We start from the raw sequence: 23,957 nt of genomic DNA on the forward strand, positions 1-23,957 counted from the left end.
GGGGGCAGGAGGAGAAGGGGATGACAGAGGATGAGATGGCTGGATGGCATCACCGACTCGATGCACATGAGTTTGGGTGAACTCCAGGAGTTGGTGATGGACAGGGAGGCCTAGCGTGCTGCGATTCATGGGGTCGCAAAGAGTCGGACATGACTCAGCGACTGAACTGAACTGAACTGATGTTGAGTGAACATATATTTACAATGGTTATATCTTCTTGTTGGATTGATTCCTTTATTATTATGTAATGTCATTTTTCATCTCTTGTTACAGTCTTTGTTTTAAAGTCTATTTTGTCTGGTAATAAATATTGGTACTCTAGCTTTCTTTCCATCTCCATTTGCATGAAATACCTTTTCCTTCCTCTTACTTTCAATCTGTGTGTCTTTAGATATGAAATGAGCCTCTTGTTGGCAGCATACAGATGAGTCTTGTTTTTGTATATATCCAGGCACTCTTTGTCCTTCGATTGATCCTTTTAGTTCTTTTACATCTGAAGTAATTATTGATCGTTACTATTGCCATTTTGTTAATAGTTTGGGGGTTGTTTTTGTAGTTCTTTTTATTCCTTTCTTCTCTTGCTCTCTTCCCTTATGATTTGATTCCTTTCTTTAGTGTTATGTTTGGATTCATGTCTCTTTTGTGTTTCTATTATACATTTTTGGTTTGTGGTTACCATGAAATTGTATACAGTAACCTATCTATGTATGTGAGTGAGTGTTTTTACTCTCCCTCTCCCCACATTGAATGCTTTTGACATTATTTTTTACTCCTTTTTGTTTTGTATGTCCTATAACTGCCTATAATGGATATAGATGATTTTACTACTTTGTTTTTTTATCCTTCCTGCCAACTTTATAAGTGGTTGATCTACTACCTTTACTGTATATTTGCCTTTACCAATGAGATTGTATTCTTTTATAACTTTATATTCTAGTTCTAGTCTTCTAGTTTTTGCTTAGAGAAGACCCTTTAATTCTCTGTAAAGCCAGATTAGTGGTGCTGAACTTTTTGCTTTTGCTTGTGTGTCAGATTATCTCTTTCAAATCTGAAATAGCTTTGGCATGTATTCTTGGTTGTAGGTTTTTCCCTTTCATCACTTTAAATATATAATGCCACTCCCTTCTGGCCTGCAAAGTTTCTGCTGAAAAGTTATCTACCAGTCTTATGGGAGCTCCCTTGTATGTAACTAGTTGCTTTTCCCTTGATGCTTTTAAGATTCTCTCTTTATCTTTCATTTTTGCCATTTAATTTATAGTGTGTCTTGGTGTGGACCTCTTGGGATTGATGTTATGTGGGACTCTGTGTTCCCTAGTTTCTGCTGAAAAGTTATCTACCAGTCTTATGGGAGCTCCCTTGTAAGTAACTAGTTGCTTTTCCCTTGATGCTTTTAAGATTCTCTCTTTATCTTTCATTTTTGCCATTTAATTTATAGTGTGTCTTGGTGTGGACCTCTTGGGATTGATGTTATGTGGAACTCTGTGTTCCCTGGATCTGGATGTCTGTTTCCTTTCCTAGAGTGGGAAATTTTCAGCTATTATCACTTTTAATAAGTTCTCTGCCCCTTTCTCTCTCTCTTCTCCATCTGGGACCCATATATTGTGATTATTTGTTTGCTTGATGTTCTAGAGGTCTTTAAGACTGTCATCATTTTTCAAAAATTATTTCTTTTTTTCCTGTCAGCTTCGGTAATTTCCACTACTTTGTCTTTCAATTCAATGATCTATTCCTCTATATCATATGACCTACTGTGATTCCTTCTAGTGTTTTTCATTTCACTTATTATATGCATCGGCTCAGTTTGGTTCTTCTTCATATTTTCTAGCTATCTGTTAAGCTTCACACTGTGTTTATTCACTCTTAAATCCTTTATTGGTTAGATTGTTTGTCTTTACTTTGTGTAGTTCTGCTTCTGGAGTTTTATCTTGTTCCTTTGTTTAGAGATAGTCTTTTGTTACCTCCTTTTGCCTAATTCTGTGTGTTTATTTGTAGGTATTAAGTAGATGGTTTATGTTTCCTGATCATGGAGAAGTGACCTTATGTAAAAGACAACCCTATGGGACCCAACAATATACTCTTCTTGGGTCACCAGAGTTATATGATCTAGGGTTAACTCCTGTGCAGCTAAGTGGGGCCTTGTCTTGTGCCAGGGCCAACTACTGTGGGGATGGGCATGCTGGTAGACAGGGCTCACTCCTATCCCTGTTGTATGTGAGGCCCTTCTGAGAGGGAAGCAGTCAGCTGACAATGGACAGAGCTGGGTCTTGGTATTTTGGCTGCATGGTTTGGGCTGTCCCAAAGTTGGTGCCAGTCTGATGGTGAGTGGGGCCAGGTCCCACTAAGGCTGTCTGTGGGCAGGGGACCCTGAAGCATCTGGGTGCAGGGCCTGGGGGATCTCAGGATTCGTGTTACCTCCTAGAAGGTAAGGATGGATCCTGGGGGATCCTGTGTCTTGTGTCAGCCCACTGGTGGGCAGGGCCAGATCCTAGCCCACCTTAAGTCTAGGATCTGGCCCTGGCTGGAAGGCTGTGTAGTCAAGGCTGGTGCTTACCTACTGGTGAGGAAAGTTAGGTCTCCTGTGAAGCTTGCAGCTTGACCGTACATGTCCTGGTACTGGTGCTGATATGCTGGTGGGCAAGTAAGCTTCCTGCTAAAGGGAGAACTCCAGAATGTTCCTAGCACCAGTGGTCTCATGGTAGAACAAAATCCCCAGAGTGCCTGCGGTCAGTGTCTTTAGGAGGAATCCAAGTCACTTCCTGGCTCTTTGGAAAGTTTTCCAGTATCAGCCAATGGCTTTGACCTAAGCTCTTTTCACCTTACTGCCTTCATTCTGGGCCTTTGAGTGTGTGAACTTTTGCTACTAAGCTGCCTTGGTTACTCCCCCATCACTATTGCTTTTAAATTTTATTTATTTATTTTTTTTGTCTTTCTCATCTCTGATATTTCTAATAACAAGTTCTACAGACCAAATGTACTTTGACTTTTTGTTTGTGTTCCTTCTTCATACTGCTGCCATGGTGACTTTTTAAATTTTTAAGCTGTTTTTTCCAGTTACTGCAGTAAAATTGACAAATAAAATTGTAGTATATTTAAACCATACAATGTGAAGATTTGATCCATGTTTATATAGTGGAAGGAATCACATGTTTAAGTTCACTAATATATCTTTCACTTCACATAGCTATCTTTTTTCCATTTTTTTTGAGATAAATCCTTCAGATCTACTCTTTTAACAACTTTCAATTATGTAGTACAGTTTATCACTAAAATCAATAGGTTGTATGCATTAGATACTCAGCAGTTACTCATTTTACAGCTGAAAGTTTGTGCCCTTTCACCAATGTGTTCCCATTTCCTCACCTCCCCTCCAGCCCCTGGCACCATGACTCAACTTTCTGTGATTCTGATTTTTTTTTTTAAGATTCCATGTATGGGCTTCCCTGGTAGCTCAGATGGTAAAGAATCTACTTGCATTGTGGGAGACCTGGGTTCAGTTTCTGGGTTGGGAAGATCCCCTGAAGGAGGGCATGGCAACCAACTCCAGTATTCTTGCCTGGAGAATCCCAATGGACAGAGGAATCTGCTGGGCTACAGTCCATGGGGTTGCAAAGAGTGAGATATGACTGAGCGACTAAGCTCAGCACGTGGTACCATGCAGTATTTGTCTTTGTGTGGCTTATTTTGCTCAGTGTACTGCCTTCCAGGTTCTTCCATGTTATTGCACATGGCAAGATTTCCTTCTTTTTTAAGGTTGAATAATACTCTGTTTTGTGTGTGTATGTGTACATATATATTTGTTGTTTAGTCACTAAGTCATGTCTAACTCTTCTGCAACCCCATGGACTGTAACCTACCAGGCTCCTCTGTCCATGAGATTTCCTTGTCAAGAATACTAGAGTATCATTGCTATTTCTTTCTCTAGGGGGTCTTCCCAACCTAATGATCGAAACTGTGTCTCCTGGCAGTGGTAGGTGGATTCTTTACCACTGAGCCACCATGGTGGTCCATACATATATATAGAAAAAAAAAAAGTGTATAATTCTTTGGCTTTGTTTATTCACAGGTTATACAACCATCATTACTATCTAATTTTGGAATATTTTCACCACCTTAGAAAGGTACCCTGTGCCCATTAGTAGTCACTCCTCACTCTTCCCTCACCTAAAAATCCCTAAGCTCCTTTTTGTCTCTATGAATTTGCCTATTCTGGACCTTTCACATACAATATATGGCCTTTGGTGTCTTCAGTCTTTCACTTAATATAATATTTTTAGAATTTATCTATGTTGTAACATGTCTGAGACCTTTATTGTTTTTATGGCTGAACAATATTCCATTGCATGAGTGTACTGCAGTTTGTTTATCCATTCATCAGTTGGTGGAAATTTAGTTTCTTTTCATCTTTTGGCTTTTGTAAATAGTGCTACTGTTAACATTCACTTATAAGTATTTGTTTGAGTAAATGTTTTCAACTGATTTGTGTATAAATCTAGGAATAGAATTGCTGGGTCATTTGTAATCATATATTTAGTTTTTTGAGTAATCACCAAATAATTTCTCATAATTGGTACACCATTTTACATTCTTTCCAGCAGTATATGATGATTCCAGTTTCTTCCACCCTTGTTAACACGTTATTTTCCTTTTTAAAAAAAATTATGGCCATCTTATCAGATGTGAATTTGTGTCTCAGTGTGGTTATGATTTGCATTTCTCTGACACTGGTGATTTTTGAGCATCTTTTCACGTGTTTCTTGGCCATTTGTATATCTTATTTGCCAAAATGTCTATTTAAGTCATTTACCCATTTTATAATTGGAATATTTGTCTTTTTGTTGTTTTATTCCTAGTTTTTTAAGGAATCTCCATACCGTCCTCTACAGTGGCTGTATCAATTTACATTCCCACCAACAGTGCAAGAGCATTCCCTTTTCTCCACACCCTTTCCAGCATTTATTGTTTGTAGACTTTTTGTTGACGGCCATTCTGACCAGTGTGCGGTGATATCTCTTTGTAGTTTTGATTTGCATTTCTCTAATAATGAGTGATGTTGAACAGCTTTTCCTTTGTTTGTTAGCCTTCTGTGTGTCTTTGGAAAATGTCTGTTTAGATCTTTACCCCACTTTTTGATTGGGTTATTTGTTTTTCTGGCATTGAGTTGTGTGAGCTGCTTGTATATTTTGGAAATTAATCCTTTGTCAGCTGTTTCATTTGCTATTAATTTTCTCCCATCTGAGGGTTATCTTTTCACCTTGCCTATAGTTTCCTTTGCTGTGCAAAAGCTTTTAAGTTTAATCAGGTCCCACTTTTTAACTTTTGTTTTTATTTCCATTTCTCTAAGAGGTGGGTCATAGAGAATCTTGGTTTGATTTATGTCATCAAGTGTTCTGCCTCTGTTTTCCTCTAAGAGTTTCATAGCTTCTGGTCTTACATTTAGGTCTTTAATCCATTTTGAGTTTATCCTTTTGTGTGGTGTTAGGAAGTGTTCTAATTTCATTCTTTTACATGTAGCTGTCCCATTTTCCCAGCACCATTTATTAAAGAGACTGTCTTTGTCCCATTGTATATATTCTTGCTTCCTTTGTCAAAAATAAGGTACCCATAGGTGCATGGGTTTATTTCTGGGCTTTCTATCTTATTCCATTGGTCTATATTTCTGTTTTTGTGCCGGTACCATACTGTCTTGATGATTGTAGCTTTGTAGTATAATCTGAAGTCAGGAAGGTTGATTCCTCCAGCTCCATTCTTCTTTCTGATGATTGCTTTGGCTATTCAGGCTCTTTTGTGTTTCCATATGAACTGTGAAATTTTTTGTTCCATTTCTGTGGAAAATGCCATTGGTAATTTGATAGGGATTGCATTGAATCTGTAGACTGCGTTTGGTAGTATAGTCATTTTCAGGATATCGAGTCTTTCTACCTGGGAACATGGAATATATCTCCATCTGTTTGTGTCATCTTTGATTTCTTTCATCAGTGTCTTAAAATTTTCTGTGTACAGTTCTTTTGTATCCTTATGTAAGTTTATTCCTAGATATTTAATTCTTTTTGTTGCAATGGTGAATGGAATTGATTCCTTCGTTTCTCTTTCTGATTTTTTGTTGTTAGTGTATAGAAATGCAAGTGATTTCTGTGTATTGATTTTGTATCCTGCAACTTTGCTAAGTTCACTGATCAGCTGTAGTAATTTTCTGATACTACCTTTAGGGTTTTCTATGTACAGTATCATATCATCTGCAGACAGTGAGAGCTTTACTTCTTTTCCAATCTGGATTCCTTTTATTTCTTTTTCTTCTCTGATTGCTGTAGCTAGGACTTCCAGAACTATGTTGGATAATAGTGGTGAAAGTGGACACCCTTGTTCCTGATCTTAGAGGGAATGCTTTCAGTTTTTCACTATTGAGAATAATGTTTGCTGTAGGCTTATCATATATGGGCTTTACTATGTTGAGGTGGGTTCTTTCTATGCCCATTTTTTGACAAGTTTAATCATAAATGGGTGCTGAATTTTGTCAAAGGCTTTTTCTGTATGTATTGAGGTTATCATATAGTTTTTATCTTTCAATTTGTTAATATGGTGTATCACATAGGTTGATTTGTGTATATTGAAGAATCCTTGCATCCCTGGAATAAATCCAACTTGATCATAGTGTATGAGCTTTTTGATGTGTTTGATGTGTTGAATTCTGTTTGCTAAAATTTTGTTGAGGATTTTTGCATCTATGTTCATCAGTGATATTGGCCTGTAGCTTTCTTTTTTGTGTTGTCTTTGTCTGGTTTTGGTATCAGGGTGCTGGTGGCCTTGTACAATGAGTTTGGAAATGTTCCTTCCTCTGAAATTTTTTGAAAGAGCTTTAGAAGGATAGGCATTAGCTCTTCTCTAAATGTTTGATAGAATTCTCCTGTGAAGCCATCTGGCCCTGGGCTTTTGTTTTTTGGGAGATTTTTGTTCACAGCTTCAATTTCGGTTCTTGTAATTGGGTTGTTCTGGTCCTCCTCCTGTGTGTTCTTGCCTCCAGTGTCCACAGCAATTAGAACTAGTGTGTTTTCTTTTGTGGGAGCTCTCAATGACCTTTTATATACTCCATAGACACAGAGTCTGCCTAGTTGATCGTATGGATTTAATCTGCAGCTTGTATAGCTGATGGGAAGGTTTGGGGTCTTCTTCCTTAGCCCCACTGCCCCTGGGTTTCAATTGTGGTTTTATCTCCTCTTCTGCATGTGGGTCGTCCACTGGGGTTTGCTACTGCGGCTGCCCTGGAGGACTTGGGTCTGCTCCTGTGAGGGCCAGGTGTGGAGGTGGTGCAGCTGCTTGGGTCGCAGGGGTTCTGGCAGCAGCAGGTGCTCAGGGGAGTTGCCGGCTAGGGCAGCAGGAATATAGTGCTCTCGAAGGGTATGGCAACCAGTATTGGCCAATATGCTCCAGTATTCTTGCCTGGAGAATCCCCCTGACAGAGAAGCCTGGCAGGCCACAGTCTACAGGGTTGCAAAGAGCTGGACATGACCAAAACGACCCTGCGTGCATAGATGCAAGACATTTTTTGCCTGTGGCAGCTCTTCCCCAGTGAGAGTTGACCGTGAAGGTGGCACAGCTGCTTGGCTTCAGAGACCCTGGTGGTGCCTAGTGTGCTGGGACACAGACTACCTTTGCCACAGGAGTTATGGCCCTATCAGTGTCTTTTTTGAGCCTCTTGTAGCTGGCAGTCAGAAGGCCTCTTTGGCCAGTCTGTTTCTGTAGCTCTGCCGTTCAGACACTTAGAGGGTTCCCTTGTCTTGTGTCCTTCTCTGTTGTTTGGCATGTCAGGCACACAGAGGGTCCCCCCTCGCTGGGGCCCTGCTGTGTAAATTGTGCTTCAGGCACTTAAAGGAGCACCCTGGATGGGGTCCTACTCTGTAGTTCAGTGTGGCTAGTGTTTGATGGGCCAGCCTCTCTATTGTTCCACGGTCCATGCAGGTGTGTGGGGAGAGGAGAGAGAGGCTACGGTGATGGCTCCACCTGCTATGCATGACTCAGCAACACTGCCTTGCTGCTATGGCTGCCCGGCTTTCCTCCACAGGCATTTCCCACCACAGTCTCCTCCCTCACATCCCCTCTATCCGTCTCTCTGCAGTCAACAGCAGCCCTCGACCTGGGATTGCTCCACAATCCCTAAACTCCAGCTGCCAGCTGCTGTGCCTTCCAGAGGACCTGTGTCCCTGTCCGCGGCAAGGACTATCTGATTGTCATTCCATTTCGGCTGCCACAGATCAGCTGTTTCACTGTCAGCCTTAAATGTTTCTCTGACTCAGACAGTTGCCCCAGTGTGAGGATCGGACCCCTGCTTCAGTTCCCCCACCTGCTGAGGGCAGGTCCCGTCCTACTAACACTGCTGTTTTCCCCCTAGTTCCTTCCTCCTACTGAGTTTTGTGTGGGTCTATATATTCTTTTCAGCTGGTCAGGTACGTCTGTCTGCTCTCAGCTGGTCTGCATGCACTTCTGTGTTTGAAGGCGTATTCCTGATGTATCTGTGGGGAGAGATGTGCTCCACGTCCACCTCCTCCGCCATCTTGTTCTCCCTGTGTTTTGTTGTTGCGTTGTAAGAGCTCTTTACATATTCCAGATACTAGGCCTTTACTAACGACTTTCAGATACTTTCTTCTATTTTGTAGATTGTTTTTTCACTTTGATAGTATCCTTCTTTGGTAGTATCCTTTGGTACACAAAGTGTCTCTTCTAATATATACATTTCTTTTTGGCCATGCTGGGTCTTTGTTGCTGACTGGGCTTTTCTCTGGTTGTGGCTAGCAGGGGCTTCATTCCAGTTGCAGTGTGTGAGCTTCTCACTGTGGTGGCTTCTGTTGTGGAGCACAGGCTGTAGGGGGTGCGTGCTTCAGTAGTTGCCATGCAGGGTCAGTAGCTGTGGTTCCTGGGCTCTAGAGCACAGACTTAATAGTTGTGGTGCAGGGGCTTAGTTGCTCTGTGGCATCTTGGGATATTCCCAGACAGGGGGTTGAACGTTGTCTCCTGCATTGTCAGGCAGATTCTTTACCATTGAGTCACCAGGGAAGCCTCATGAAAGGTTTAAATTTAAAGGACAATATGTTTATTTTTTTTTTCTTTTGTTGCTCATTCTTCTGGTGTCAGTCATATCTAAAAATCTGTTGCCAAATCCAAATTCATGAACATTTACCCTATGTGTTCTAAGAATTTTATGTTTTTACTCCTTATATTTAGATTGTTGTTCCATTTTTAGCTAATTTTCGTATATGGTGTGCAGTATGCTGCTGCTGCTGCTGCTAACTCGCTTCAGTCATGTTCGACTCTGTGCGACCCCATAGACGGCAGCCCACCAGGCTTCCCATGTCCCTGGGATTCTCCAGGCAAGCACACTGGAGTGGGTTGCCATTTCCTTCTCCAGTGCATGAAAGTGAAAAGTGAAAGTGAAGTCGCTCAGTCGTGTCCGACTCTTAGTGACCTCATGGACTGCAGCCCACCAGGCTCCTCTGACCATGGATTTTGCTGGCTTTGGCTGGTGGATATTCAGTTGTTCTAGCACCATTTGTTAAAAAGCCTATTCTTGCCCTCATTGAAAGGTTTTGGTAACCTTATCAAAAAGCTGTCAGTGCATAGATGTGTAGATTTATTTCTGGACTCTCAGTTTTATTCCATTGGTCTCTGTGTCTGTCCTTATGTCAGTACCACAGTTTATTTTTTTAATTAATTAATTTTATTTTTATTTAATTTGTTCGGCTGTGTCGGGTCTTAGTTGTGGCATGCAGGATCTTTTGTTGCAGTGCCCAGACTCTCAGGTTGTGGCACGCAGCGCCAGTAGTTGTGGTACACTTGTTTAGTTGCTCCATGGCATGTGGGATCTTAGTTCCCTGACCAGGGATTGAACCCGAGTCCCTTGCACTGCAAGTCAGATTCTTAACCAATGGACCACCAGGTAAACCCAATACCACACTTTCTTTATTACTGGAGCTTTGTAAATAATTTATTTTGAAATTGAGAAATATGAGCCTTCCAGCTTTGTATTTTTGGTTATTCTGGGTCCCCTGTAGTTGCTACATTTGAATCTGAAGAAAGACTTCTATTTCAGTTAATATTTTACCATATCTATGTGTTTTCTGACAATTTGAAAAGGCCTTTACATGAAATCTTATTTTTATAATTGAAAAAGTATAGAAAATGAATGGGGAGTAAGATCTCTTGTAATTTTCTCTTTTTTTTTTTTTGTATTTTTTATGTTTTTCTAATAATAAACATTTATTTTTCCTAATAAGAAAACATTTATTTTTGAAAACAGAACAATGCTTATCTTCCTATGATTATTTTTAGACTTTTAATTTCTTTTTGTTCTAACAGAAATTTACTAAAACTCTATGTACATCTACCAAATTTCCAAACATATGAAAAATTAACTGTAGCCATTAGCATGTTATCATGAGAAAGGACAGTATCTTTGACACTTTCTTGTATTTACACTTTGTCAAGTCTGCTAACTTACTTCCTTTTTGTGTAAGCATATCTCAAATTCACAGAGTCTGTGCAGAAATACAATTTCAGCAATTATATATAAGTCCACTTTTTTGTTTACTGCAGACTTTTTCATCTTTTCCAGAGGTATGGTTAAAATCTTTTTTTTTTTTTTTTTAAATTTCATTTGTCCTATTGCCTCATGAGCTTAGAGAAAGTCTGTGGTCAGTTTTTCAGAGCTGTTACACCTCGAGTGCAGGACAGTTGGTCTTCTTTTTCTCCTTTCCCCGCATCCCTGAATCTAGACCCTAGTGAGCTTTTTGGGAAGTTACTGAAGGTTTGTAAGTAGATAATTTTAGGACAGTAATTTTTTTAATGCTCTATGTATGGAGTCAGTTGCCCATACTTTTCACCAACTCCCAGAGTTCACTCAGACTCACGTCCATCAAGTCAGTGATGCCATCCAGCCATATCATCCTCTGTCGTCCCCTTCTCCTGCCCCCAATCCCTCCCAGCATCAGAGTCTTTTCCAGTGAGTCAACTCTTCGCATGAGGTGGCCAGAGTACTAGAGTTTCAGCTTTAGCATCATTCCTTCCAAAGAAATTCCAGGGCTGATCTCCTTCAGAATGGACTGGTTGGATTTTCTTGCAGTCCAAGGAACTCTCAAGAGTCTTCTCCAACACCACAGTTCAAAAGCATCAATTGTTCAGCGCTCAGCCTTCTTCACAGTCCAACTCTCACATCCATACATGACCACAGGAAAAACCATAGCCTTGACTAGACGGACCTTAGTTGGCAAGGTAATGTCTCTGCTTTTGAATATGCTATCTAGGTTGGTCATAACTTTTCTTCCAAGGAGTAAGTGTCTTTCAATTTCATGGCTGCAGTCACCATCTGCAGTGATTTTGGAGCCCAAAAAAATAAAGTCTGACACTGTTTCCACTGTTTCCCCATCAATTTCCCATGGAGTGATGGGACCGGATGCCATGATCTTCATTTTCTGAATGTTGAGCTTTAAGCCAACTTTTTCACTCTCCTCTTTCACTTTCATCAAGAGGCTTTTTAGTTCCTCTTCACTTTCTGCCATAAGGGTGGTGTCATCTGCATATCTGAGGTTATTGATAATATCTCCCAGCAATCTTGATTTGAGCTTGTGTTTCTTCCAGTCCAGCATTTCTCATGATGTACTCTGCATATAAGTTAAATAAGCAGGGTGACAATATACAGCCTTGACGTACTCCTTTTCCTATTTGGAACCAGTCTGTTGTTCCATGTCCAGTTCTTACTCTTGCTTCCTGGCCTGCATACAGATTTCTCAAGAGGCAGGTCAGGTGGTCTGGTATTCCCATCTCTTTCAGAATTTTCCACAGTTTATTGTGATTGACATAGTCAAAGGCTTTGGCATAGTCAATAAAGCAGAAATAGATGTTTTTCTGGAACTCTCTTGCTTTTTCAATGATCCAGCAGATGTTGGCGATTTGATCTCTGGTTCTTCTGCCTTTTCTAAAACCAGCTTGAACATCAGGAAGTTCATGGGTCATGTATTGCTGAAGCCTGGCTTGGAGAATTTTGAGCATTACTTTACTAGCGTGTGAGATGAGTGCAATTGTGCAGTAGTTTGAGCATTCTTTGGCATTGCCTTTCTTTGGAATTGGAATGAAAACTGACCTTTTCCAGTCCTGTGGCCACTGCTGAGTTTTCCAAATGCACTTTCACAACATCATCTTTCAGGATTTGAAATAGCTCTACCGGAATTCCATCACCTCCACTAGCTTTGTTCGTAGTGATGGTTTCTAATGCCCACTTGACATCACATTCCAGGATGTCTGGCTCTAGATGAATGATCACACCATCGTGATTATCCGGGTCGTGAAGATCCTTTCTGTACAGTTCTTCTGTGTAGTCTTGCCACCTCTTCTTAATATCTTCTGCTTCTGTTAGATATCTTAGATATCTTCTACCATTTCTGTCCTTTATCGAGCCCATCTTTGCATGAAATGTTCCCTGGTATCTCTAATTTTCTTGAAGAGATCTCTAGTCTTTCCCATTCTGTTGTTTTCCTCTATTTCTTTGCATTGATCGCTGAAGAAGGCTTTCTTATCTCTTCTTGCTATTCTTTGGTACTCTGCATTCAGATGCTTATATCTTTCCTTTTCTCCTTGGCTTTTCGCTTCATTAAATATATCAGTACTGTGTCTCTGTGTAGTAAACCTGAGTACTGACTTCAGGATGATTTCTTCAACAGTAAGCCAAAGCAGGATCTTTAAAAGATACCAGCAAATCATGATAAGACTGTAAAGTCATATAGTGTAAGACCAAAGAATTTTCTATCAAGTAATAACTTTTATTCAAGGACAGATAGAGCTAACACTTTAGTAAGAGTTTACTCTTATCTATGTCTGTGTGCTTAATCACTAAGTTGTATGTGCCTCTTTGTGACCCCCTGGACTGGGCTTCTCTGTCCATGGGATTTTCCAGGCAAGAATACTAAAATGGATTGCCATTTCCTCCTCCAGGGGATCTTCCTGACCCAGGGGTCAAACTGGCATCTCCTGCATCTTCTGTATAGGCAGGCAGATTCTTTACCACTGATCCACCTGGGAAGCCATCTTTATCTACACATGGAGTTTCCAAGGCACTTACAAATTCTTATGCTTTGTATGAAAGTCCAGATTTCAGTTTAGTTAAGTAAACTGAAAGGTAGAATCCCTGCGTCCAAATTTGCTGGTGAATTAAATAAGTTCCTCTCAGTTATGAATTATTTAGCCTTTGGTTCTTCTTATGGCTCTTACTGATGTCTTTGGGCCACCTTTGGCCTATCTGAGAATCTGCCAAAGGGAAAAGACAATGTCCTAGTCTGCTTGGGTTGCCATAACAGGCCAACAGCAAAAACACAGACTGTGCACCTTAAGTAATAGAAATTTATTTTTACAGTTCTGGAAGCTGGGAAGTTCAATATCTGGCTTCAGGTTAGTTCATTTTATGATGAGGCCTCTCTTTCTGGCTTGCAGCTGGCTGTGTCCCTACATGATAGACACAGAGAGAGTGTCACTTCTTATAAAGACAATAATCCTAGTCAATCAAGGCTCTACCCTTATCACCTTGTTTAATATTAATTTCCTCCCTGTAATTGTAAGCCTTATCTCCAAATATTGTTTCATTGCGTGAGTGTTACAGTTTCAACACACAGATTTGGGGGAACATGATTCAGTTTTTAGGGAGAAGAGAACTGAATGAAAATCAATTTTATTATATTTTAGCTGAACACATCTCACACACTAGTAAAGTAATGCTCAAAATTCTGCAAGCCAGGCTTCAGCAGTACGTGAACCATGAACTTCCAGATGTTCAAGCTGGTTTTAGAAAAGGCAGAGGAACCAGAGATCAAATTGCCAACATCTGCTGGATCATTGAAAAAGCAAGAGAGTTCCAGAAAACATCTATTTCTGCTTTATTGACTATGCCAAAGCCTTTATGTGGATCACAGTAAACTGTGGAAAATTCTGAAAGAGATGGGAATACCAGACCACTTGACTTGCCTCTTGAGAAACCTATATGCAGGCCAGGAAGCAAGAGTTAGAACTGGACATGGAACAACAGACTGGTTCCAAATAGGAAAAGGAGTATGTCACAGCTGTATATTGTCACCCTGCTTATTTAACTTCTATGCAGAGTACATCGTGAGAAATACTGGAATGGAAGAAGCACAAGCTGGAATCAAGATTGCCGGGAGATATATCAATAACCTCAGATATGCAGATGACACCACCCTTATGGCAGAAAGTGAAGAGGAACTAAAAAGCCTCTTGATGAAAGTGAAAGAGGAGAGTGAAAAAGTTGGCTTAAAGCTTAACATTCAGAAAACAAAGATCATGGCATCCAGTCCCATCACTCCATGGGAAATTGATGGGAAACAGTGGAAACAGTGTCAGACTTTATTTTTGGGGGCTCCAAAATCACTGCAGATGGTGACTGCAGCCTTGAAATTAAAAGACGCTTACTCCTTAGAAGCAAAGTTATGACCAACCTAGATAGCATATTGAAAAGCAGAAATATTACTTTGTCAACAAAGGTCTGTCTAGTCAAGGCTATGGTTTTTCCAGTGGTCATGTATGGATGTGAGAGTTGGACTGTGATGAAAGCTGAGCGCCGAAGAATTGATGCTTTTGAGCTGTGCTGTTGGAGAAGACTCTTGAGAGTCCCTTGGACTGCAGGGAGATCCAACCAGTCCCTCCTAAAGGAGATCAGTCCTGGGTGTTCATTGAAAGGATTAATGCTAAAGCTGAAACTCCAGTACTTTGGCCACCTCATGGGAAGAGTTGACTTACTGGAAAAGACCCTGATGCTGGGAGGGATCAGGAGCAGGAGGAGAAGGGGACGACAGAGGATGAGATGGCTAGATGGCATCACCGACTCGATGGACATGAGTTTGAGTGAACTCTGGGAGTTGGTGATGGACAGGGAGCCCTAGTGTGCTGCAGTTCATGGGGTCACAGAGTTGGACATGACTTGACGACTGAACTGAACTGAACACATATCATTCTAAACACCAGATTATGTTTTCTACAGAAATGAACAACTAAATAATTAAATTTCAGAAATTTATAGAAATTTTACACTATATGAAACTTCAGGCTGAATTAATATATCACTTTTCTTAGCTCATTGTTAGAATGATATATAGCTCCATGTGAAAGATATTGGGCGAAAAAATAACACACAGCCTAAAAATTAAGAGTTATGTTTTTACTAAGGACCCAGCTGAGGACTGTAGCCCTGGAAACAGCCTCTCAGATAGCTCTGGGGAACTGTCCCACAGAGGTGAAGAAGGACCTGGGATAGAAGGGTTTTTGCTGAAAAAACGAACAAACTAAAACCATGTAGTTGAACATCAAAAGACTACTGCTTGTCACAAGAAACAGACATCTCAAGTTAATGTTTTTAGTGCTTTTCTGTGTATGGGAAGATGCTCGATAATGTGCTTATTGAAACATTCCTTTGAAATGCTTCTTAACTGTCTAGGGCCAGTATCCTGCACCACTGGTGTGTCTGCAGTTGACTGATGGCTTGATGGTGGACAACATAGTTCATTACCAGAATGGCAGGCAATGTTCTTTGTTGATAATAAAGCTTAAAGCTTAAAGATACTCTTAGGCATTTTCGAATGTTTTTTTCCCAGTAGTGCCCTTGACATATTAAACAGTTATTTTAAATTCCATGCCTAATAATTCTTACATCTGTGTCATATCTGAGACTGGTTCTGATTTTTGCTTGTCTCTTTGCAATGTTTTTTTACTTACCTTTTGGCATGCCTTACAATTTTGTTGTTATTGAACACTAGTCATATTGTATCAGGTAATAGAAACTAAGGTTAATAGGACTTTAGTGAGTAAATTTATTTACTTTAACAGGATTTGGGGTTATGTTTAATGTTAGCTGTGTTAGCTGTACAGGTATAGGTATTAGAGGCTTCAAATTCCTCTAGTGGGTTTTTTTTTTCCAGTTCTCTTTTGAATCTTGGATTTTAGGCTTCTCTATCCTATCTACTCATCCTCAGAAAGAGCCTTTGTCATACAGCTCTTTTCTTCTGTGATCCAGTGTCATTATCCTGGAACCCTGTTGATGTGGTAGTAAATTGTAAGGGAGTGGAAATATTCTATCATCTTTCCATCAAATCCCAGTCTTTTCATGGTTCTGTATCTTGGTTGTGTGATCTTTTTACACGTTCTTCCAGTGATACAGCTTTTTTCCCCTTGCTGCATTGTTCCTGTCTATTTTCCTGAAGTCTGACAGCTAACTGTGTTTTGTTTTGTTTTTTTTTTTTTTCTCCCTTCAGGTGGGACAGGAAGTCTGGGGAGGACAGGGGTGGGAAGAATTCCCTTCTCCCAGTGCAGATAAGGGACTTTAGCTTTGACAGGTTGCTTTTCTTTCTGACAGGAGAGTCGATCTTTGTTATGGAGAATGCTTTGGGTATTTCTGTATTTCACAATGTTTATTTTTTAAAATTCTTTTTTTAAGGATAATTGCTGTACAATATTGTATGGCTTCTGCCATATAACAGTGTGAATCAGCCAGAAGTACACCTATGTCCCTTCCCTCTTGAACCTCCACCCACGCCCCATACCATCCTACCCCTCTCGGTTGTCACAGAGTCCTATGTTGAGCTTCCTGTGTTATATGTCAGCTTCCCGTTAGCTATCTATTTCATTAATACATATGATACGGTGTATGTTGTAATGCTACTCTCTCAATTCATCCACCCTGTCCTCCCCCCTGCCTCACTGTGTCCAAAATCTCTGTTTGCATCTCTGTTCCTGCCCTGCAAATAGGTTCAACAGTACCATTTTTCCAGATTCCATATATATGCATTAATAGGCCATATTTGTTTTTCTCTTTCTGACTTACTTCACTCTGTATAGCAGGCTCTTAATGATTATTCTTCCCCACCTTCTGCCAGAGTTCTTATTCAGATCTTAGTCATGGTAATCTAGTGGGATTTGTGATGGTAAAGCTCACAAAAATATGGGGTCACCCTCCAAGACTGTGGCTCCCCAGAGTTTCTCACTGCTGTGCTGGACCGCACTCAGACTCCAGCATTTTGTCAAAGTTACTGTTTAAGTGTTTTTGCCGGTTTATAGCTCCAGTTGCTTCTGGAAAAGACAAGCAGATCTTTGTGTCTTTTCTGGACACACTTGTCTGTCTGGGTTTCAGAGTACCAGTTTTCTCTGTGACTGACTTCTCTGATGGGTCCAAACAGGTTTGTTTCTAGTGTGTCCGTCTAAAGGACACACTTTAACCTGTCAGAATGGAAGCTGGAACTCCTTTGTTGACCTTTTCGCTTTATACATATATATGTGTGTGTGTGTGTGTGTGTGTGTGTGTATACATACTCTATATAAATAAACAAAATTTTTATGATGTGAATATAAATTTTAGGTTATTCAAGTTTTTAATGGTTGCCATATGCACCTTTAGCTTATCACAATCATGATCTTCTTCAGTTTAACACTGACTCAGTTCCAGTAAAATATAGCAAGTTTGCCTTTTACTGCTTCATTTTCTTTCTTTATTTTGGGGCTGCTATTGCCATTCATGAATGGGTATATGTATATGAATTTTATAAATAAAAAATATGTTGTAATTTTACTTTAAAAATTATTGTTTTTTTAAAAAAATTCTCAAGTTTTCAAAGAGAAGAAAAGCAATCAAATACTGTGTTTTAAAAATTTTTAATGGATAAAACATAAATAAGATAAAATTTGCCATTTTAACTATTTATAAATATATAGTTCAGTCACATTACATACATTCACATTGTGTTGCCACCATCACCAACCATCCATTTTCAGAATTTTTTTTTATTTTCCCAAACTGAAACTCTGTACCCATTAAATAATAACTTCCCATTCCCCGTTTCCCTAAGCCCCTAGCAACCAGCATTTTTATTTTGTCTCTGTGAATTTGACTCCTCTAGTATCTCATGTAAGTGGAATCATACTATATTTGTCCTTTTGTGCCTGGCTTATTTCACTTAGCATAATGTCTTCAGGGTTCACCTACTTTTTAGCATGTTTCAGAATTTTCTTCCTTTTTAATTCTGAAAAATGTTCTGTTATTATGTGTATACCACATTTTGTTTTTCCATTTGAATTGTCTTTTATGCATACCCATATATTTACCATTTCCCATATTCTTCATTCCCATTTGCAGATCTGAGTTAGTGTTTAGTACCATTTCCTTTCAGCCTGAAGAATCTTCTTTAGTATATCTTATTGGGCAAGTCTGTGACAAATAGTTTCTCTCAGTTTTCATTTATCTTAGAATGTGCTTATTTCGTCTTCATTTATGAAGAATGGTTTTGCAGGATCTAGTACTTTGCTGGATCTACTCTAGTAATTTCTGTCTGTCTGTGCTTTGAACAACAGGTCTTTCACTGCTTTCTGACTTCATTACTCCTCTGTACATGATGAGGAGTCCTTTTTTTTCTCTGCTTTAAAGATTTTCCGGTTTTTGTTTGGTCTTTGGGTTAACTTAGTAGTTTGACTAAGTTTTATGTAGGTGTATCTCTTTGTATTTATTTTACTCTTGGTTGAAATTCTCTGAAAAGTGTCATGTTCTCATCAGATTTGAGAAGTTTTTGGTAATTATTTCTTGATGTATTTTTATTTGGAAACTACACATTTTAGTGGTTGGTGGCTTAGTCACTAAGTTGTGTCCAACTCTTGGTACCCCATGGACTGTCGCCCTCCAGGCTCCTCTGTCCATGGATTTCCCAGGCAAGAATGCTGGAGTGGGTTGCCATTTTCTTCTCTAGAGGATCTTCCCAACCCAGGGATCAAACAGAGGTCTCTTGTATTGCAGGCAATCTCTTGCATTGCAGGTGGATTCTTTATGGACAGAGACACCAGGAAAGACATTTTCATAGATTATAATAATTCTGAGTTCTAAAAAATTATTGATTGGTTGATTGATAGTTGTTTAGTTTTTAATAACTTGCCTGGACTTTAACCGTGGAGTCACTCTGGACTCACTTGTGGTAAACAACTGCTGATGTTTCTGCTGAGTTTTCTCGTTCTTATTTTTAATTTCTTTTATTTATTTATGTATTTATGTATTTTTTTAATTTTTTAGTTTTTTAGTTTTTTAATTTTAAAATCTTTAATTCTTACATGCGTTCCTAACACATATATATGGAATTTAGAAAGATGGCAATGACGACCCTGTATGCAAGACAGGAAAAAAGACACAGATGTGTATTTTTAATTTCTTATGTTTTTTCTTTAATTGTCTTCCCTGTGTCTGCATACTTGTTAGCTGATGACTTGTGCACAGGTGATAAATACCTTCAGCTTGAAAGGCTTCCACCCCTGTGCTGATGGGTCTGTATGTGGATTTGGGAATACATTCAAAGTTAGAGCAAGTTCTCAAGTATCCCTTGGTTTTGTTTTATGCCAGGCTTCCTCAAGTATCCCCCAGTAATGCGTCACTTTCTGTTTAACCAGGGGTGTATGGTGAGTTTATTACAGACCTTCCATGGCTCTCTAATTTACATGCTCTTTCTTTTAATTTTCTGACTAGTCAGGCACTTACCCTAACCAGGGCTTCAACCTCAGACCTCAGCTGCAAATTTTCCCTTTTCATTCCCAACCAAATTTACTACTTTTCCCTACCAAAGCCACAGGTTTTCACTACCCCACCCTGAAATGAGTCCACTGTTTTTGCTAACAAAGCTGCTGGGGTTTTTGTTGTTGTTGTTAGTTTCATGTTAGTAAAAACGTTTGTCTTGTCATCCTGGCTGGAGCGAGTGGTTGGAAGAAATCTTAGGCAGAAGGTTTTAGTCACAGCTTTTAACCTGTGACTTTAGCAGTTTCTCTGGAATCAACACTTATAAATTTGCAGGCTACCTTTCGTTAGTTCCCACTGCCTTGAATTGATTGTTTTTGATAAATTTGTCTAGTTTTATATTTAATCTTTATGGATGAAAATTGCCAACCTCTTCATTCTTCCATAAAACCTGCATGTTTTCTGCTGTGGATGAATTTCACATTTACTTATTACCAAAATTCCTAAGAGTTCTGTTGGTATTTTGATTAGATTTAAATTGACTTATAAATTAATTTGCAGAATATCAACATATTTAAGACATTGAGTTTTCTTCCAGGAATGTGGCATTTATCTCTCTTTATTCAGACTTACATTTTATATTCCTCAGCAAAATTATTTAGCTTACATATAGGGCTGGCTCATATTTTGCTAAGCTTATTTATAGCATTATAAAAGCTTTTATGGCAATTACTAATGAAATGACCTTTTTGTTGTATTTTCTGATTGTTGCCAGTTTGTAGGAAAGTTAGTTTTTATGAGTTTGTGTAAGTTGATCCTGTATGTGATTGCCTCCTTGAAATCTTTTCATTCTAATGTGTTGTGCTTAGTCTTAAACTCAGTCGTGTCCAACTCTTTGTGACCCCATGAACTGTAGCCCACCAGGCTCCTCTGTCCATGGGGACTCTCCAGGCAAGAATACTGGAGTGGGTTCCCAAGCCCTCCTCCAGGGGATCTTCCCAACCCAGGGATAGAACCCAGGTCTTCAGCATTGGAGGCAGATTCTTTACTATTTGAGTCATCAGGGAAGCCCAAGAATACTGACTGGAGTAGGTACCCTATCCCTTCTCCAGGGCATCTTCCCAACCCAGGAATTGAACTGGGGTGTCCTGCATTGCAGGTGGTTTCTTTACCAGCTGAGCTACCAGGGAATCCCTTACATTCTAATAGTTTGTCAATTTATTATTTGTATTCTTTTAGGTAGTCTGTGATATTATTTGCAAATAATGATGGTTCTCTCTCTGTATAATCTATGTTTGTAGTTCTTAAAGTTTTTAATTTTAAAAATGTATTTATTATAAAAATTCATGTAAGAATTGAATCGCCAGTCTATGTCTGACGCAGGATGCAGCATGCTTGGGGCTGGTGCATGGGGATGACCCAGAGAGATGTTATGGGGAGGGGAGGTGGGAGGGGGGTTCATGTTTGGGAACGCATGTAAGAATTAAAGATTTTAAAATTTAAAAAATAAAAAACTAAAAAAAAAAATCTATAGTGTAGGTTATGCCCTCCAGGAAAATAGTAAAACAGTAATCATATTGGCCTTAGGGACTTTACTGGAAATATTTCTAATGCTTCATCATAAAGTATGATATTGTATAACTCCTTTTATTGATCTAAAAAATATTTTTTTCAGTATAAACTAGTATATTGGCATGTACTGAAATCATTATATTTTTCTTTTGAGTGCCTAATATCATAAATAAGAAACAGCATATTTGATCAAGATGTATTATAGTTCTAATATTTTCCTTGATTCAGTTTCCTAGTATTTTATTGTTTCTGCATTTTAATTCATAAATGAGATTGGTTTATAAAGAACATTGCCTTGATAAACTAGAGATTCACTCCAGATTGAAATAATTATAGGTTTCCCTTTCTTCAGGAATTTGTATTAGAAGCTGCTCATTATTCAGTTACCTACATTTGCTGTCTATATTAAACTCATATCCCAGACTATATGGTATCCTTTTTTGAGCAATACAAGGGACTTAAAGTCCAGTTCTTCATGTAAGGTGATTATTTTTCTAGCTTTCTGAATTTTTCTGTTACCACACATTCCTCCTTTAAATGGTATGTTCCCCTGATTGCATTTTGTGAAAAATAAGACCTTGAAGGATTATTTAATGTGTGTCAGTCTCTGTTTCTTTGCTGTATGTAGTCTCCCTTTTCTCTTTATCATAATCATAAGGTATTACCTTCTTCACTTTCTCCTTTTCATTCCAGTTCATTCTGTGACCTATTCGTTGATGCCTTTTGTAATTCTTCCTCTTCCTCATTAATCCCTGAGGACTACTTTTATGTTTGTGATACAGCCTATTATATTTATATGTACATATGCATGTGTGGCTACCCACACACATATTTCCCTTAACTACATCTTGGCATAATAGAACTTGTTACTTTTGGTTGTAAGAACAGTCTTGTTTTTGGTAAATGTGCATTTGTAAAACTTTTAAAAATTTACTCTGCCCAACAGGGATTGTGAGGGGTGAAGGTGTTCTGACTCTTCACATACTTTTTCCTCCCACGTGTTAGAGCAGAGAGGAAGGAGGGGGAAAAGGCAAATATATTACTAAATTAGGGAACATTGTCATCATCCTTCAGGTTGTGGCTACCTATAGCTAATACTGACTGTTCATCATGACCTGTTGTGAGGCCTTTAAATGCTGGTTCATTGTCCTGTGCAGATTTGTCCTGGTCCAACCTGTTGACAGCTCACCGCAGCTCTCTGAACTTAGGACATGTAGTAGTTAGCATCTTGTGTGCTTAATTTAGGTCTTAGAAGCAATTCTGGGATTACAAGAAGCTTCTGTTAGTAATCTATGAAATTTATTTTAATGTCAGTGTTTCACAGTTTAATAGGAAAAAAAATTAGTCTCTAGAGGACGGCATTAACTCATGCAAATATTTCTTTGGTACTTCACAGTTTTCATACTTGTAGTTTTAATTCCATATCCTAAAATAATTCAGTTCCCAGCATGTCATTCTACAGTTGTGTCAGATGTCCTATTTAAATGTAAAGTAATTTAAATTTACATTAATGAAACTTAAATAAAATGAACAGTTCAGGCCCTCAGTCACGCTAGCTACATTTTCAGTGCTTCATTTGCCACAAGTGGCTAGTGGCTAATATATTGGGTAGTACAGAACATTACTACCTCTGATAAAAGTTCTGTTAGATACTGCTTCTCTAGAGAATAGAGGTGAGAAATACTTGTTACTATAGGAAAGTTAGAAAAGTGGAGTTAACCATATATACTAATCAGTTACTTTGTTACACAGATGTTTTTTCTCTTGACCATATGAAGTTTGTGAAAGGGAGAAAAGTTGGCACACAACTGAGCAATGTATTGCTTTCAGATTCATCTGATATTTAGCTTTTCATGTGGAAATTTCAAATAACTGCTACTGCAGACATAGTTGGGAGAAGGAATGGCACTCCACTGCAGTTCTCTTGCCTGGACAATCCCATGGACGGAGGAGCCTGGTGGGCTGCAGTCCATGGGGTCACGAAGAGTGGGACACGACTGAGCGACCTCACTTTCACTTTCATGCACTGGAGAAGGAAATGGCAACCCACTCCAGTGTTCTTGCCTGGAGAATCCCAGGGGCGGGGGAGCCTGGTGGGCTGCCGTCTGTGGGGTCGCACAGAGTCGGGCACGACTGAAGCAACTTAGCAGCAGCAGCAGCAAACATAGTTGACAGCAGGATTCAAAGTTCAAACATTTCCCCCCACCAGAGACGAACTCCCTACTTCCTGCTTTCTGTATCCCTTCTTCTTATGCCCTCATTCCTCAGATGAAGGTCAGTGCGACTTCAGTCCTAAGACAGGAAAGACTGGCATTTTTGAAAGCCAAATGTTTGCATATACATATTTGTGTATATGTAAGGGTTTTGAGACAAATGACTTAACTTTCAAAATAACAAATTTTTCATGTGTTTTTTTTTAACCAAACTGTTACATATCATCTAATTGAATGTATGTCTATATTTTACATACAAGTAAACTGAGGCTAGGGAAAGTGACTGTCCAAGAACATATCAATGTGTGTGTGTTAGTCAGTCAGTCATGTCCGACCCTGTGACCACATGAACTGTAGCCTGCCAGACTCCTCTGTCCGTGGAATTCTACAGGCAGGAAGACTGGAGTGGGTTGCCATTCTCTTCTCCAGGGGATCTTCCTGACCCAGGGCTCAAAGCCAGGTTTTCTGTGTTGCAGGCAGATTCTTTACCATCTGGGCTACCAGGGAAACTAAGATATGTGTTCAGTGACACCCAGATTGTTGAGCATTCTACTAAATCATTTGCCTTTCCTATTTTAATTCTTTATTCATTGCTAACTATTGCTGCAGTTTTAATGACAAGTGTTTAGAGGTGAAAGTAACTAATTATTATA

At 39.3% G+C, this 23,957-nt stretch overlaps 1 protein-coding gene across 9 annotated transcripts in view; it reads left to right on the forward strand.

Annotated features, from left to right (window-relative positions):
* The window catches only part of DNAAF4 (dynein axonemal assembly factor 4), a 65,691-nt gene that overhangs the window by 13,236 nt on the left and 28,498 nt on the right, over positions 1-23,957 (forward strand). The gene's annotated exons all lie outside the window — the stretch shown is intronic.

This window comes from Ovis aries, chromosome 7, assembly GCF_016772045.2.
Source record: "Ovis aries strain OAR_USU_Benz2616 breed Rambouillet chromosome 7, ARS-UI_Ramb_v3.0, whole genome shotgun sequence".
NCBI lineage: Eukaryota > Metazoa > Chordata > Mammalia > Artiodactyla > Bovidae > Ovis > Ovis aries.